The sequence below is a fragment of the Balaenoptera borealis genome (genome assembly GCF_965194805.1).
Source record: "Balaenoptera borealis genome assembly, chromosome: 14".
NCBI classification, from domain to species: Eukaryota; Metazoa; Chordata; class Mammalia; order Artiodactyla; family Balaenopteridae; genus Balaenoptera; species Balaenoptera borealis.
The window spans coordinates 16377278-16395288 of NC_138875.1; the positions used below are offsets into that span (position 1 = coordinate 16377278).

The 18011-nt window shown below is 45.7% G+C and overlaps 1 protein-coding gene across 6 annotated transcripts in view; it reads right to left on the bottom strand.

Moving 5' to 3' along the window:
• The window catches only part of NEDD4L (NEDD4 like E3 ubiquitin protein ligase), a gene marked incomplete at its 5' end in the record, with an annotated part of 340566 nt that overhangs the window by 202478 nt on the left and 120077 nt on the right, over window positions 1-18011 (bottom strand). Inside the window, one exon of one of the 6 annotated variants that reach the window (XM_082354980.1) lies at window positions 2250-2562. The exons of the other annotated variants lie outside the window; for them this stretch is intronic. Of the gene's footprint in view, window positions 1-2249; window positions 2563-18011 lie in introns of those variants that run through there. 6 annotated transcript variants of the gene reach the window in all.

The window sequence follows — 18011 nt, forward strand, 5'->3', positions numbered from 1 at the left end:
GGCTCAGTGGAAAGGCTCACAAGGTCAGCTCTGGATCCCAGAGCCTGACAGCCAGCCGGGAGTCCTCCACGACGCAGGGCGCTCTGCAGCTGCTGCTTCTGCTGAAGATCTTTGCTTCCACCTCCTCTGGCTCCCACCGACCCCCCACCCCCATGGAAAGAGCGCACATCAAGAGAGAACCGGCTGTGCCCAGCTCCCACAGGTGGGCAGACGGCGGGCAGAGACTCAATCACACAGGAGGACCACGGAGTTCAGCCCGTGGGGCACTAACCAAGCTAAATGCTAATCATGGCACAGAATCATTCACATTAAAGATCATTAACCAGGCGCCCGGGCCCCTTGGCAGGGATGAGAGTTCACAAGCTGCAAAAATTCATTTAGATAAAGTTACAGCCTCTTGTTGCCAAACACCCGGTTTGGGTCATTTCAGGAGAAGGGCACCGCAATAGCACGGGAGGGGCAGAGCCAAACGGGGGCGTCTCGGGAGGGAGGGGGGCATTTCTTGCCTTTCTTCCACCACTGTTCTCCATCCAGAGCCGCAGCTAATTCTCTAGGGTTTACTTTCTGTTCTTCCTTACCCCTCATGAGGTGTAACTGTGCCCCCACATTCAAGGGAGAGTACAGGTGAGGAAGTATCAACAGGTGAAGTCTGCGGGGTCTGTGTCTGTGATTTCCCATTTCTCCAGGGAAACATCTCCTTTTAAGGTGATGGTTTTGACTCTAGAGTTGCAAGTCCCACACCAAAAGGACGGCAGGTCCCTCTCCATTAGAGCGGCTGTGCTGCTTCTCCCACATCCAGGGACCCAGTGCCACTCAACTCTCAGGTACAACGAGAAGTCACCATCAGACAAACAGGGTCAGAAGTTCAACTGCAGATTCCTGACAAGTGTTGCTTCTGACATGCCTCGAGCTTCTGTACACGCTCCTTCTTCCCTTCGTGACTCATAGCAATCAGCACCAGCTCCTCGCTCAACCTTTGTCTAAGGCAGCCCGAGTCTCTCGTCGTTTATGGATGGACTCACCCCAAAAGAGCAACCACTGCCCTGGTTTTCCATTCCAGTATTACATAATGCAATTACATATTCGCCACGGAGCCTTATTTGTGACCGAAGTGTAAAAATGTAAAAGCACACTAACTCCTGTTAGTGAGATTAACCTCAAATGGAAAGACAATAGGTTCCTGGAGATTCGTTTCTTTTAATGACGTTAAACGCGAGTACTCCTTAACTCAGAGTCTAGAAAATGTAAGGGCTGGTTTTCTTTTCTCTTAAAGGGAATACAAGTTTCTATGTCTGGAGGCTGAGGAACGTGGGGAAAAGACAATGAACAATGATCTAATCGTCAGGCACCTCACCTACAATTTTTTAAAGTTCATAACTGAGTATCTATCCATATAAGAGCAAAAGCATGTAATCTCTGAACACAAGTGAAAACTAAAGTTAGGAGTCATGTGACATCCTCAAGCACTTCCTGTGAAGGTTATAAAACAAACAAGGAAGGTGACTGTATCCCAGGAGGTAAATCTAAATCAATAAAGAGGCGGACCCCTGTCCTACCTCGACCTCGTTGACTGCATTCGCTATGCTTTAAATTGAACTTGATACACAATAAAGTCTAAAAAAATGTTTTTAAATAAAAGATCTGTCCTCATTTCACCTGGGGTTTTGTACCAAATTTCCAAACTCTGCATGACAGATCCCTTCCACTGTGTCTATTTTCGACATTTCAGGAACACAGTGATGACAAATGCAGTAATTTATTCATAAAGGGGTGACGGGGGAGGGAGGCACCAGAGCAGTGGCTGTATAATAATTTTTCAGTGCACTGAAAAGAAAATAGGTTTCAAACAAGATGACACAGATTAAACACAAATAATTTTTCACTGTCTATATTTTGATTTCTGAATCATGCAAAAAATTGTTTAATGGACATGAGAGACAGAGAGATAGAGAAAGAGAAAAAGAGTGAAAGAAAAAGAAACAGAGTGGGAAAGAGAAAAAGACTGAAAGAAAAAGAAACAGAAAGAGAAAGAAAAAAGAAAGAAAAAGAGAAGGAAGGGAGGGAGGGAGAGAGAGAGAAAGAAAGAGAGAGAGAGAGAGAGAGAGAGAGAGAGAGAGAGAAAGACAAGGAAAGAAGGATCAAACAATTCCCCAAATCCTGGCACATTTAGATTAAAGCTAATGGATCTATTATAAGAGAACATTTTCTTGATGTTCACCAAGGAAAACAGAATCCTTTGTGGCACTTACCAGATGCCAGGCAGGATGACCTCACTTTAAAGGGGAGAGGGATAGAGCGAGGCTGGTCTAGATGCAGACGGCTGTCGGTTTCCCCTGACAACAGCAGCAGCGAGGAGAAATCCTGGACCCAGCCTGGTCCCCCTGTCGACAGGTGATCAACAGCCTGGAGCAGGAGGTGCCGCGTCCGAGGGAGGGAGGGGCGAGGGGACGGCTCTGCGGCAGCTACCGCCCAGGTAGGGCCCTGCCGAGAGCCGCCCACCCCAGACGCCCCAGAGCTGTACTGGTCGGTGCCGTGCCGCAGCCGGTCTGGTCTGGGAGCTGCCGCCGCCGCCGCCGCCTCGCTCAAATCGGCAGCAGATTCGGATGCGGGGGAGATGGAAGCGGCTCATCCGAGGCAGCAGAACCAGAGACTAGAGGGGGAACTTTGTGGGTTCAAGCAATGCCAGAAACAATTCAAACAAACCGCACCCTACAACACTGCCCCCGCAGCGAAACAGGAACGTGACCAGCCAATTCACAGGTGACCCTGGAACCTTTGGAACCCCAAGGCACACAGAATGTCCCTTCCTGAAAATTAATGGCATTTCCTCCCCGCCCCAAATGTTCATGCCAATGTTGAAAGGAAGGGCATTCCAGGAGAGAAGAAACCCCTCTGGATACTTCTGTTTAAAGAATTGCTCCAGTGTCATTACATATACGGAATGAGCATATATTTTCATCAGACAAAACTGACTTTGGATTCCACCTCCACCACCTTACTAGCTGGGGGACACCGGGCAAGTCCCTGGCCTAACGCACCTCTGGCTTCCTCATCTGTAGAAATGGAGCCTTGAAACGCCCGTTCTGGACTGTGAGGTATCAGTGAGATCCTAGGCGGAAAGGCTGTCCTAAATCAGCCACAGACACCCCGTCACCTTCCCTCCGTTGAAAAACTGATCCAATGCACGGCCAACAGCAAATGATGTTTCTCCTACTATTTTAAACCGATGTCTCCAATAAGTTAGGGGGGCCAATTTTAAAATCACTTTTGCATACAACAGTCAAAGATAGGTCATATAGGCCCCCAGCCCCAATCCTGCCGGGGACACCAAGTTGCGGCCCACATTAGAGCAGGTTTCTGTCCCCAATTCCCTCTAACTTCCCACTTCAAGGCCAAGAGCATGCCCACGTTTGAGAGCACAGAGTATTTAGGAAAAGAATAGGCTCTTAATTGAGCCCAAAGGTCTTTTTTTCTTTAATGTTCCCTTTAAAAAGGCAATTATTTCTCAAAATGGAATCCCCAGGTTCCTTATAAGACCACTCTTCAATCTGAGCGACAGACAATGGCAGGAGCACCTGTTCAAGGCTATGCTTTCAGAGACCTTGGGGGAGGGGAAGTGCAGAGCCCCGCTGGGCCAAAAAGCAGCCATCACCCTCTGGTGGTGGCTCGTACACACTGCAGTTGTGAGACCCACACGTCCCCAGTCCATTCTCCAAGAGGCAGCCCATCTGAATCCCAGCTGCTTTGGCCGCTCTAGGACAACCTTTGTTCTTGCAAACCCGAATCATCTTCCCAACCTTCCCCATTCACTACCACCTCATTCCCGCATCCAACACCCAGTGATTCAGATGGAAAAAAGAGAAGCAAAACACCAGTGTGTCCCCAAAACATAATAGCCAAGAGCCAATTCTCATGAAAAATTAGGAGGAAGGCACCTCTACTACCAAGTGAAGAGACCAGTTGAGGATCCAGGACGTATCAAAGAAGAGTCAGCCCTGACCGGTGAGCAAGACGTGGGTGGGTTCCGGGAAGAGGATCTCTGCAGCTGGAGGACAGAATATGCTGGAAATCAGGTCACAAAGAGCTACCAAGCAGGTGACACTGCCATGAAATGCTCTTAACCACTTCATGCCTCCAAAACCTTCATCAATCTTGGGCAAATACATCTAAGTCCAGGGGGCCCTGAAGAGCCGCACCCAACCTCGGGAAGAATTTGCCAGAGGAAGTGAAGGTCACGGAGAAAGAAGAAACGGGAAAATTCGTAGGTAAGCGGTGTCACTGGGATACGCTCTACAACGCTGCCAGCGATTTCTAAGCAAGTACTGAGGGGGAAGACAACACACGTGGGTTTTACAGGCAGCTGTGAAAAGGCCTGAGTGACCAGCTGTACCACAGCTGGCAAATCTCTCTCCATGTAGTAGCAGCATCTGCTTGGCATATAAGAGAAGAAGATGCCTCTTCCAGTAACAAAAGAACATACGAAATTTCAGGACTTTATCCTACATAAAACGTCCTGCCTTTTTCACCCATATTACCCCAAGATGATATTTGCAACAACTATAAAATTAAGTATCTGATTGCTATTTATTTAGTTCAGTTTTACACTAGCCTCATTCAAGAGGTACATTTTATTTTTTAAAGCGGTAAATTTTAGTACATTCTGTCTTTCCATCAGATGTACACTTTCGTATGTGAAATGGCTCATACATGAAATAGCTTGTATCAAAAAATACAGGCCACACGGGAGCGCCCCACCCCCTCTACCCCATACACTGGCCTTGCTCTCTTCTTAGGTCCTTTACTTTAAAAACCTCTGCAACCAACTCAAGCACACGGCCAAGGCCACACAGGCTGGTATGTCGTGCTGGAACATGACAATATCCGACTTGGACGCCAATTTCTTGAAACAATCAGAAATTAGGCAAGCAGGCAGAAAGACAACTCTATACACTAAAGGATCTCCCTTGCCCCGCCCCCCAATCTAGAAATCTATGGCCCACGTTCAAGGGCCAGGCTGAGCTCAGATTAGTAACTGATGGTAAGTTTCTGGAGGCCCAAGCTGCTGTGTTCTCCTGCTGCCAGCACAGCACCTTTCAGCACGAAGAGACGGTGGCCCAACTCCAGTGAAAGACAGATACAAGCACCTGTGGGCTGCATCCCCACAAACCAACCGAGCAGAAAGCACTGATGTTTGCATTGGGCTAGGCAGGGGACAAAGGACCCAGGTGGACACTTCAAAGCCCATCAAGGCAGTCTAGGAAAAAAAAAAAAAAAAAAGACAGCACAGCGGGTGGTCAACTGTCAGAGGACTAACCGGAATCACTAAACTAAACTGGGGGAGTCAGGAGACCTGAGAATCAGCCCTAGTGATGCTACCAACGACCTTCTCTGCTCTGTTTAAGGCAACTCAACATCTTAACCTTTCCCAAGTCAGCAAGCCTCTCACAGGAAAGTCATCAAGGAACATGCCTGCCACTTTCTCCTCTTGGTACTGAATCAATGGTGCACCTGACGCGCAGTCAGCAGTGTTGAGAATTGGGAGTCATCTGTGATCCTGGACCATTCATTTAATCGTAGTCTCAAAATGCTTGTATGTAAGGAACACCTTCTCATCCTGCAGTTACATGATCCAGGCTTATGTACATAGGAGCCCAGGTTTCAAAAGCCAAGTCAGCAGTTCACTCAGCAAGAATTTTTCAAGCTCCTACCCTGTGCCGAGTACCGTGTTGGCTCTGGGGTTTCCAGGGTGGAAGGGCTTCTTGGAGACGGCCTCTCACTGCCCATCCAGGTCTTAGTTTTCTGAAATAAATGTCACCTGTGCACAGCTTTTACCACTGCTTACGCACCAAGCTCAAGCTTAATGTAATTGTTTTGTAATGAGCTTACTGCACCAGTAAAATTTTAAGCTGCTACAGAGCAAGGCCAACGTCTTCTTCAGTAATTTACCAATTACTTTGGAGCCAACCTTCTTGGAGACAGCCTTGGCCCAGGGAACTTAAGTGCAAAACCTCAATAAACACAGAACTTAGCTTCTGAATTCGGAAATCACAGGCACCATCGCCAGGCCCATGGGCTCAGAGCATCACTTACTATAACACCATTCTGAACAAGCTTCATTATTTAGCTTCCCATTATGATGAAGCTTCTAATCTGCAGTAAAGTATGATAAACAGCACTGTTGTCTCTCCTATAAAATCCCAAACACAACAGAAAAGAAAAAAAAACATTCATTGATACAAATGGCAATTAAAAATCTCAGCCATTATAATTATCAACAATCCATTCAGAAATCCATCTGCCAATTTAAGCTCACTGCTTTAATTCTCTTGAAGGTAGAAGAAGATGGATTTAACAATGGGGGTAGAAGGTCGACTATGAGTTTAAACCACAGGTTCTCACTCAGGTAAAGAGGCAATTTTCTAAAACTGAAATAAACTTTCCCAATTTTTATGACAGCTATATTGATTCTTTACAGAAAAATTACACACACACACACACGCAAAGGAAAAAAATTAACACCCAGGAATCCCATTCTCTGAACACTATTAATACATCTTTTATATTTTAGATCTTCTATATTTCTACGTATGTATAGAGCTTATGTGTAAGATCTCTTACAAAAGAGATGGAATCAAATGATACAAACCAATCCAACTTACTTTTCCACTCAATGTTATAAAATGTTTCCATATCAGTAAATATTTCCAGGCAACATCACTTTTTATGGCTTCATACTATTCCATTTTAGACATTTACCATAATTAATTTAGGTTGCTTTAACTCTTTCATTATGATAAACAATGCTTCATCCTTATAGCTAAACCTTTGGATATATAAGAGGATATATATAAACATATATCCTTCGACTCTATAAGGATATAATAAATTATTCAGTATTCTCTCAGGATGAGTTCCTTTCAAGTATGTGAGCTAGATCATCAGGCCCACGCATTTTTCTTTCTCTATATTTGATAACATTAATATATTTATAGAAGAAAATTTAGGAAATAAAAAAAGCAAAAATAACCGATAATCTTAACCACCTTGATATGGCGTTGGGATTTTGTTATGCACCCTTTCCAGTCTTTTCTATGTCTATACGTATATCCTTTTTAAAAAACAATTAAAAAAATTTTTTTTGCCTAAAGGAACACTCAGTATGGTTTTACTGAAGTTTTGATTTTTTTAAGAGAGAATTCCATATAAAATATTCAATTTGTCTACTTTAAATTTAGTAACATGAATCATAAAATTTGTATTCAATAGGGAATACAAAAGATATTGAGTTCTCTTGTATGGCCCCCTATGGAGACGGGGAAGAAGGAAGCAAGGACGGGGAAAAGGTGGAAAAAACGGAAGAAAAGGCAAAAAGAGGAGAGAGGATGTAAAACTGCCCCCACCACTGCCCTTGGGTTTCGGGCTTCACTCTGAATCATCACTGCCTTGAAAGTCACACAGTGACCTTCACGTAAAGAAAAAAGCCAAAACCCCTGGCCAAGGAGGAAATCACCCCAGGCTGATGAGAATGCGGTCAAGATCCCCTCCTCAACACCTTAATCCTGTTTTGTATACAGTTCACCACTGAACTCCACTAAAAAATAATGCACAACCTATAAGTTGAGAATTATGTTTTATTCGGTGGACTTTGCTGAGGACACAAGCCCGAGAGGCAGCCTCTCACATAGCTCTGAGGGACTGCTCCGAAGAGGTAAGGGGGGAGCTGGGATATATATAAGAGTTTTTGCAACAAAAACCACAGAGGACATCAAAAGATTACTGTTAATTAAAGAAAAAAGTTAATGAATTTAACTTGAGATGTTTATGTATGGGAAGATAGAGGAGTCTGGACTCACTGAAATCATTCCTTTGACATGCACCTTAACTATCTAGGGCCGGTATCCTGCTTTTCTCCATCCTGAATCCCCTCAGGGTGCACAGGCAGGGCGGCTGCAGTGGCCCAGGGCTTGATGGCCACAACATCCTTTGTTTACTGATATGGCAGGCGACACTCCTTCAGCTCATAACCATCGGATGGGCCTGTCCTGAACTTGGACAGCCCACTGAAGAGCCCAAAGCTCAAACCAGTCTCACTGAACAGGTTAAATACAGCCAGGGCTGATCAAGACAGACCAACTCATACTCATTTTAACTCAAGGTTCATTGTTTTGAAGTAGCTTCCTTCCCCTCAGTTGTATTATTTCAACTGCTCTGGTGTAAAGGTCATCATCACCTGTGGTTTCGGTTTTGGTCAGAATGAGGGATGAAGAGATATACCCCAGAGCATTCCAGGGCTTTGGGGTTCAGATGGGGAACTAGCCAGAGGTGCTGAACTTTTAAAGACAAAAGATCCCGTTGCCTTTCAAACAGCAGGCTTAGCAGAGAGAGAGAAAGGTAGCAGAAATCCAACGTGGGCTTTATATACAGTCTAAAAATAGGCACTTGAGGCAGAATGGTTCCTTCCAACAACAATTTTAAAGATTCCCAGGAGGTATCGGGTGTTGAGTAAATATCAGACGAGGATAAAGGCTCTCTGAGCCACTGGGAGTGTACAAAGCCCTGGTCGGGTTTCCTCTGCCTGGCGCCCTGGACAGCTGAAAGAAAAGTCTTTTTTCCCAGCCCTGCTGCATAACAAAGGAGCCTGGGAGGGAAGGTCAGGGTTCGGTTTCTGATACTGGAGAGCAGTTCAGAGAAAGAACTAACACCCTGCTTCTATCTTGCCACACAGACTGACTGGAAGAATATTGGGCTGTGCAACCATTTTCATTAGAAAGACAATGAATGCATTAACCTGCGTGCAAGACTAACACATCCAGATTACTTGTGAAGAGAGACCGTCTTCTCCTCAGTACAGGTCTAAGTGTGCCTTTACTCAATTTCCACCATTCAAGAGTAGGTGTGAGAGGATGGTAGGCTTGTGCACACACCTGCCCAGGAGTGTGATGCCGTTTGGAAGGTCAAGAGCAGAGACTGTGGGACTTGAGCGACACAGACCTGGCGAGGGCCCTGGGGCCGGACGCTATGCCTGCCGTGGTCACTGGAATACAGACTGGGCACGGTCAGGAGGCCCAAGCCCTCATCCTGCCTCTACGTGCAATTCCAGGCCAACTGAATGAATGTCTCCAGTGAGTCCTGACACCAATATATTTTTGGAGCTCCTCTAAGGTACAGCCAGGCTGAAAAACCCCTGGTTCTAAGGTCTCTTTCAGCTCTAAACTTCTACACGTGTATTTTGACTTATCTCTCTTTTTCCCCAGTAGGTTAGTGAAGCCCTGTCTGAAGAGAGGAGAAAATGATACTCGTCGGATGTAGGTCCTGGCCTTGACTGGACCACACAGCCTCTGTGAGCATCTACCTACGGAAAGTATTAAGTACAACGTTTGTACATCGTGAAGCTCATTCAACTTAAATCCTAATCATGTAGTCTTCTCAATTTCCGCTTTATTCCTCTTCTGGTTTACAGTGACAACTAAAAAAATGTCGCTCGCCATCTGGTCCTCCAGGAATGAAGTCACTAGCCTCTGCTATCCCTGACCTTCACACACTCTGAAAGGAGCTCAGGACGGGACACTCTGTGCTCTGGGAAATCTGGCCGAACAGGCCTTTAGATAGATATTTTCAGGAGAAAATTTTATGAACCCAATTTCTTGCATCTTCTCATACCCAGAAAAGCACTAAAATCATTAATGGAGACATCTGCTCCTCGTGACCAGCAGCAACCTTCTACCCAGATGTGGGCTTGGCTGCAAGGACCCCCTTCACCAAAATCACATACACACTGACCTCCCCCCTTGCCTCTTGAGAACAGCTGCTCAGACCTATCTGAGAGGCTATCTCCAGGGCTATGGTCCTCAGTAAGCCCCCCCAAAAAACTGAAACTCACAGCTCTCATGTTGGGCGTTTTTTTTTTCAATTGACAACAAGAACTCTAAGAAAGGACTTTTTCCCTCCCTAACCCTTCCCCCAGTCCTCACCCCATGTGTCTGATATTCCATCCAGAAGCTGCACTTCTCTCCCAGTTTCCTGTCCGCCACCCGCCAATGTGGCTGAGTAACTTTTCCAGGAATGAGTGCAGAAACATAATGCCCAGAAGAGGACAAACGTGAAGACGTCACAAAGTTCCTCCGGGTTCCCCAGGCCCATCTGGAGCCACCGCACGTGAAACTGACAACGGCTGACCGGCAAAGGCCGCCAGCCACAGAGACAGGGAAGGGAGTTTTTTCTAGAACCCTCACAGCACTGGGCACTATGCCCACGACAGTCCTGTCCACTATCTGATGCTTAAATTCTTTCCAAGCACCTATTACTTACCTCCGATATTACTTTCTTTTTTTTTTTTTTTTAATTTTTTTTATTTATTTATTTATTTATTTTATGGCTGTGTTGGGTCTTCGTTTCTGTGCGAGGGCTTTCTCCAGTTGTGGCGAGTGGGGGCCACTCTTCATCGCGGTGCACGGGCCTCTCACTATCGCGGCCTCTCTTGTTGCGGAGCACAGGCTCCAGACGCGCAGGCTCAGTAGCTGTGGCTCATGGGCCCAGTTGCTCCGCGGCATGTGGGATCTTCCCAGACCAGGGCTCGAACCCGTGTGCCCTGCATTGGCAGGCAGATTCTCAACCACTGCGCCACCAGGGAAGCCCCGATATTACTTTCTTGCATAAAGACAGGCCTGACAGTGTGAACAAGAGTTTTCTGCCTGGAAGCAGAGAACAAGGGGTCTGAGCCCTTTGCCACGTGAAGACCATCAGCGACCTTCATCCTTTGCTCGTGGCATAGACTCGTGGTTCCCAGCTCCTTCCAATCCCCTGGGGGCTGTACACACCGATGCCCAGGCCTCCCCTCAGACCAGCTGAATCAGACTGTCTGGGAGCTAGGCCAGGGTGCCCCAGGTGCTACACAGGCAGCCGAGAGCCGAGTCTGTGCAAACTGGGGTGGAACCCAGCTCTGCCACTTCCCTGCTTTAGGCAAGTTGCTTAACCTTTCTGATCCTCGATTTTTCTCATCTGGAAACCGCAAAGAATAGTTTCTACCTCCTAAGGTTGACGTGATGATGACGATTTAATTATAAGGCATAAAACCACAATGTCTCAAAATACAGTACGTCTCGGACTCTGTTGGTTCATCTGTAAATGATAACAACAAGGGACAGAGAGACCTCCTAGGAACACGAAGAGGAAATGAAGACAGGAGGGGGTGTGAGTCACTGGGCTGGATTTTTTCTTTAATATAAAGGAGTGATTTACTCCACAACAGGTCACCTTAAAGAACATGCCACGCACCAGCTCACAGGTCGGGGGTGACCCAATAAAAGGCAAGTCCGAAACTTTGCCGGGGCCACCCTCTCTCTGCTGTGAATGTGAGCCCAGAGCTGCCATCAAAGAGAGAAAACCTTGCTGAGAATAAAACCAGCAAAAAAAAAAAAGAAGAGGGGGTGGGTGGGAGAGCACAGCTGAGGCTGATGCTGGAACACAGGAATCAGCTGTTTTTTAACAGACACTTCAGTTATTTCTAATCTTTTCTGATTGTATCAACAAGGGAATGTGCATTCTTGTATCCCGATCACTTCACACATGTGCAAGTGTATCTTTTGGATAAACCGGCAGAACTGGGAGTGCTGGCTCTACGGCACTTGTCATTTTGATAAACATTTCCAAATTGCTAGAGGTTGTACCCACTTCAACACCCTCCAGTAACAGGTCAAAGGGGAGCCATTTCCTCACACTCATATCAACATATTGCAATTAAAACTTTTACTTTTTGACAACGTGACAGCTGAAAAAGGTTTTTCATTAGAGCTTGAATTGCCATTTCTTTTATTGTAAGTGAAGTTAACTATCTCAATACGTTTGTCACTGGTATCCCCTCCTCTATTTGTACTCTCTGATGATCATTTTTCAATTAGGTTATAGGTCTTTTTATTGATTTGTAGGTCAGTATTTTATATTAAGAAAATTAGCTCTTTCTCTGTTCTTAGAAACTGGCAGTATTATCCCCAGTTAATCTTTCTGGCGTATTTTTGGCCATGCATACTATAGACATAATTCGGTCTGGTCGTTCATAGCTTCTCTTAAGTTTTTGTTGTCATTGACATGAAACCACTTTGAGCCTCTTTCGAAAAATAAAAAATCTTAAGATTTGTGGATACTCTTAGCTTTAAAGCGTGTGTTATGGGAAACGGATCATTCCTTTTGAAATCTGGTCCCAGCAACTCTTCCTAACTCCAAGGCCCAGAGCAGAAACTTCCAGGGAAGTGAGTCACATTTGGGCCACAGACTCGAGTAACCTCACCCCAGGGTCCTCTCACAACAGGCCTCCCCATCATTCCCGTGGCACCAGCATGAACCTGTGCTCCTTGCTGAGCTGCACGCCCGTACTGCCCTCTAACACAGGCGCCTTGAGACCAAGGACAATCATTAATGAGCACCACTGATTAGCGACCGCTACTCAGGGCTGATTTCCTGTTGCGGGAGATGGGTGAGCAGGGCTTAGAAAAAGGACACCTTCTTGGACCCAAAAAACAAGACTCTGAAAAACACTTCTGGAAGACACGTGCTAATCCTTGAGAGAAACTTTAACGATTGACCCTGCTCCTCTAGAAAACTGTGAGCCACCGTCCCACATGCCCCACAAGGCCTCCGAGATGGTCCGGGCAGCACCCCCAGCGAGGCCTCAGCTCCACATTCAAAACCACCCAGGAGGCTGCTGGCTGGAAATCAAGAGCGAGGAAGCCCTGTGAGAGGGTAAACCACACCTGCCCTCAGAACCTTCTCCCACAAGAGGCAACTCTGCAACAGGGCAGGTCCTCAGAGATGGTGACACCAAAGCCAGGCACACCTACCCCCCCCCGGCTAAAAGTCCAGCAGTCTACTACCAACATATTCGATCCTGAAGGCCACAAAACACAAGCATCCTTCCCTTCGGTTGTGGTTTCTTCTTTTAGAACTCTCTTATAACTAACCGTTTCTTTCTGTAAATGAACTTGGAACTCCTTTGACATCCGAAGTTGAAATGACTAAAACAGACGGTGAAAAGGGAAGAGGGTAGAAGCAAACTTTTTTTTTTTTTAAAGGAAGTTTTTAGATTAAAAAAGGTTTTTGCAAACTCAGAGTGAGCCAAAGTAAAACTTAGGTCATTCACATTTGAAGAAGCAAGCTTAAATAATACCCACAAGGGCAAAAAACAGTCAGCTGTAGCTAACAGGCCCATGAGTGCAGTAAAGAGCTTTAAAGGGAATACTCAACTCAGCCAGCTAAAAAGGATGTTCCAGAAAGAGCTCTCAGCAAGGAGGGGCCACAGCGGGGTGAGAAGCTGTGGCTCAGGGCGCAGGTGATGGCGTTCATCCTACCTAGAGAGCTTGCCGGAGGATGGCACCGCCGGGGACTCCCAGCTAAGGATTCACTAAGTCCTAACGTAAGCACACCTGTCTGGGCAAGTGTTCACACCAAGGGTGAAGCATGCCTAACAGGCGACCTCCACCTGGAGCATCATTTATAACCAGTAGCAACCAGGTTACCAGGAATAAGAGTCCTCTAGCCAGGACTCCCAGTGGCAAGGGGCCCAGGGGTGAAGGTGGGGAGGCGGGGGCATCTTTCAAGGTGGCTTCCTCTGCAGTTGGCCAAAGACTTCGATGATGAAGGGAGTGTGGAATTTAAGCTCTGAGCGGGCAGGGACCCTAAGTTCTCCTCCTACCCAGTGCCTTTCACAGTACGTGGAACATTGTAGCCACTCAAAAAAATACCTGAAAAATCAAGGTACAAACTACAAGAGTCCGGCTACAACAACAGTAAGGGCCACTGCTGTCACTTCTGGCCAAATGAACTAGGAGGCCATTTCCAAGCCAAGTTCTGGCTGCTCTGGACCTGAAGAGATGGGGACCTGCCCTTCAACTGACTGGCTCTGCAGCATTCTCAGACTCTACTTGGCTAAGACAGAGATACTTATGATGACCCGGAAATATTCCCACAGTGTACTGGGGAGTTAAAAACAAGTTAATAGGATTGTACAGTGTGACTCTCATGCCCTCCCTCCCCCATCACACACACCAAGATGGGGGGACGGGGAGGCTATGCTCAAAGGGTAAGCCTGGGGCAGAAGGCAGAGAGGGGCTTTTAATTTCCTCTCTTACGTATCTACTGAGATTTCCACAATAAATACACACCGTTTTCTATACCACTTCAATATGTAAATTTGAAAGTAAACCAAAGCGCCCCCCTCACCTGCCTTTCTCGTTATCAAACTGGAAAACTATTTAGCATGTGCCGCCCATTAGCACTGCGGCATTTCTTTTTTGGAAAAAAAAAAAGAAGGAACAGAATTGATCCATCTCTCTCCAATGGACTGCCACACTTTTCTTTAATCTGTACGTTCTTATCATGTCAACCCAACTTTAGGCCCTGCTTACAGGACTTACAAGCCTCTCAGGCACGGCGACATTTATTTTGCCATCCTCACTGTTAGGAGGGACACTCGACTTAGTCCACTCCAAAAAGAAAGCCTCCGATTCTCTACAAATGCCCAGGAGGATAAAATGAAGCCAGAGGGAGGCAAAAGGCAGGGAAAGCTGAGTGAGGCTGTGACCCATGGTGACCAAAAAACGTCTCCTGTGATAACAGTTAACACCCTCTGGACGGCTGAACCTCTCTCTGCAGCCCGTGGAGCTCGCATCACATCTCTCACGCTTCTCCACCCAAAAGAAGTACCATTCCACTTAAGCAGCATCTTCTCGTCAGCTGAGATGATTCTAGGATTTTTCGTTGTTGTTGTTGATTCACCTCTTTACTTTGGAGGCTGGCTTTTTTCAGCGGGAGGTGTCACACAATAGACCTTGTATTTGTCTCATGTCTCAGCACTCACGAGCTGTCACATGAGAACATTATCTCATGAGAACCCTCCTGACAGCCCTAATAAACCCGAATGTATTCAACTGAAAAGAAATTAAACTCTTTTAACACCATCGCAAACTGACACACACTTTTTTCTCCCTAGTACCTCCCCAATTTTTCAGTCCCACTGAAAGCCCTCATGGTGTTTTGTCAGTATTTGCAGACATGAAGAAATGGCAAAGGGAGAAAAGAAGATTATTGCAAAATGAGTAGAGAAATAACCCGTGCTGTTTCCTCCGGGGGTGTCTGAGCCACTCCCTGCTGTTTAAATAAGCCCTTGACTGTAACCTTCCCACTCAGGCAGGCTGCCCATGAAGACTCATGACCCCTTCCCCTGCTCCCAAGAGAATTTTATCCAAAAAACCCCAAGCATACCTGAGAGAAAATTAGCCAATCTTGCATTTAAAACAATTTAAATTGCTGCTGCTATTGTTCTTTGAGGGTCACTGTCATCAATCTGAAAAGCACTGCTGTCTAAACACATCTTTAAAAATTTAGCTACACGGAAGAGATGACAAGAGAAAAATGTTAAAACCTCTCTAGTCTTCCTGAGTCTGTTTTTCACATCATGGATTGCTTTCATTAACTTCTCTGTAATGCTAAAAACTCCCACAACCTCAGACAGAACCATATTAAAGGATATTTTTTAACTTCCAAAGCCAAATACAATTATTTTTGAGACCATCCATACCTGTTTCCCATATTAGCGTGGATATAGCTAACTCTTTATAATATTTTTCTATATTAAGAATGTCGGTCTGGAAGTTCCTTTCATAAAGAAAACGAAATGTGTTTTGAAGCTCTGATCCATTAAAATGTGAAACTAAAAATGCATTAAATTCATTTTGTCTTTGGGCCCATACTGGACCCTCATTTGAAGAATTTCATTTCTTCCCAATATTAGTAAATTATTCCTTTGTAGTTCGTGGCATTTTATTTTGATGATTCTACAAGTTTAGGAAATTATATGGCAGGGGAAGGGAAGGAAAAAGGAGGGAAATAAAGTTTAAATGCTATGTACTGTCTACTTTAAGACCCAACTGTGTAAAAAGTATGGGCTGCTTAAAGTAAAATTATTCATTCCTCTGTATAAGTGTCACTACTTGAGAATGATTTAAATACCTGCCAAAGCAAACAAGATTTGAATTATTTTAAAAATTAAAAAAGAACTCCAAAGAATTATTAGATTTGAATACCATTTTAAGAGTCCAGAACAAAAATGCACCTGATGATCTGGCCACCAGAGGGAGCTATAATTCCCCCATACACCTGAGTGGACCCTTAACACAAGAAAGAGCCCTTCAGAAGCCTTGATGGTTAGGGATGCTTCACAATTCCTCTCCTCCAGTGAACTTTACAAGGACAGAGGGGTTAAGGGTGAGGCACTCCTTAAAGTTAAAGGCAATCGTGGTAACTTCAAAGTAGGAAGGAGCTAAAAGTAATGTGGTATGTGCTGGTAGAGACTTTTTATATTATTAAAATGTATATATAACCTGAGTATTGCAAAGAACGAGGGGCTTAACAATACATACAGAATAAAATAAAAAATTATGAGATGAGAGGGTAAGGAAAATAGGGGCATGTACCAATCCCTGGGAGGGTACAAAAGCACGAAAAATAAATTCAGCCTAGTGGCAGGGAGGGCTCTGAGAACCAACGAGGCCGTGAGGAATGCGCATGCGCCATAGTTTGCCGGGTGGGAGTGGCGACGGCTGTCAGGGATTTGGTGCCCAGCGCGGGACCACAGCGGGGTGCGGAGATGACGGTCTAGCAAAGTCCCAACACCGTGCAGTGTGACCACTGAGCACAGTGATGTGCAAACGAAGCTGAGGCCGCACACCTGGGCAAGGTGGGCGCAGAGACAGGGAAAGCTGCCTGCGGGAGATCTCACTGGGGGTCGTTGTGAAAGAGGTGACTGTGCAAAAGGGGAGATGGTGGTCGTCCTGGGGGCCGGCAAAGGCCCAGACTGAGCACGGCTGCTGGGGGAGGCCGAGGCCAACGGCCGCCCAGGAGGGCGGTGGAGTCGGGGCTAAGGAGCCAGGACCTGGATCCACCGCAACGAGTGGCCGCTGGAGGGTCGGCCAGGAGCGGAATACGGTCTGTTTGAGAGGGAGCGTTCTCTGTATGCAGAGGACAGACGTGAAGGTGTGAACCCCGCTCAGGAAGCCCTCGGCACAAACACGGAGACCAGGCAGAGCTGGAGGGATGAGACGGCCAAGGACAACTCCCGGGTCCCTAACCTGGATGCGCAGACAGACGGTGGAGTCACCGGCTGAGAAAGATTAGTCCAGAGAAAGAACAAATATTTTGACATTTCAGGCCAAGAAACTGGTTTTGTTGTTGTTTTTGCAAACAGAAGAGCCTGACTGAGGTATATGGTCACTCAAATCTCATTTCTAGCACATGATGGTTTGACTACATACTTAATAACAGAGAGAAAATGAAATCACACTGCAGGGAGCCAGTAACCCATTTTGGAAGGAAGGAATTTGCATGTTTTCTTCTGCTGTCCAAACTGCAGATAACATTGAAAATCACTTCAACAAAATTAAAGCCACTGTGTGCAATGAACTCCCAAGAGTTTACAAGTGAGAGCGAGAGGCTATATAACCAACACTATCATTTTCTCACTAGCAAAAAGGAAAACTGTGATAAAGTTATGATTCATCCATTTTGATTTCGCAACCAGTTGCCCTCAAACTTGAAACACAGTATTTCTTTCAACTGCTTCTCTACCTTCCAATCTTGAATGCCTAATTTCGAGCATCTAAAAATAGCAGTCTTTGAAACAATAATCAGTTCTTCAAAAGGGGAAGCACAACAATGTACCTATAACAACCAAAGACAGACTTGGAAACAAACCTTGCAATTTATTTATGCCCCATCCCTCTCGGCAAGCCAGAAGGAATGTTAGCACATACCCACTGGGGCAAGGCATACTTTGTATCACTTGTGTTGATATTATACAGTAGGAATGCCAGTTCTTTTAATAATTTACTGAGGAGTTACACATTGCAGATTCCTTATTAAACATTACTGGCAGTAAGGTCATAAGTTCAAGAAATATTCGGTAGAGAAAAGAGGCAATATTTTAATGGCCACACCCTAATTTAAATGATGTGTCTGCATCTGCT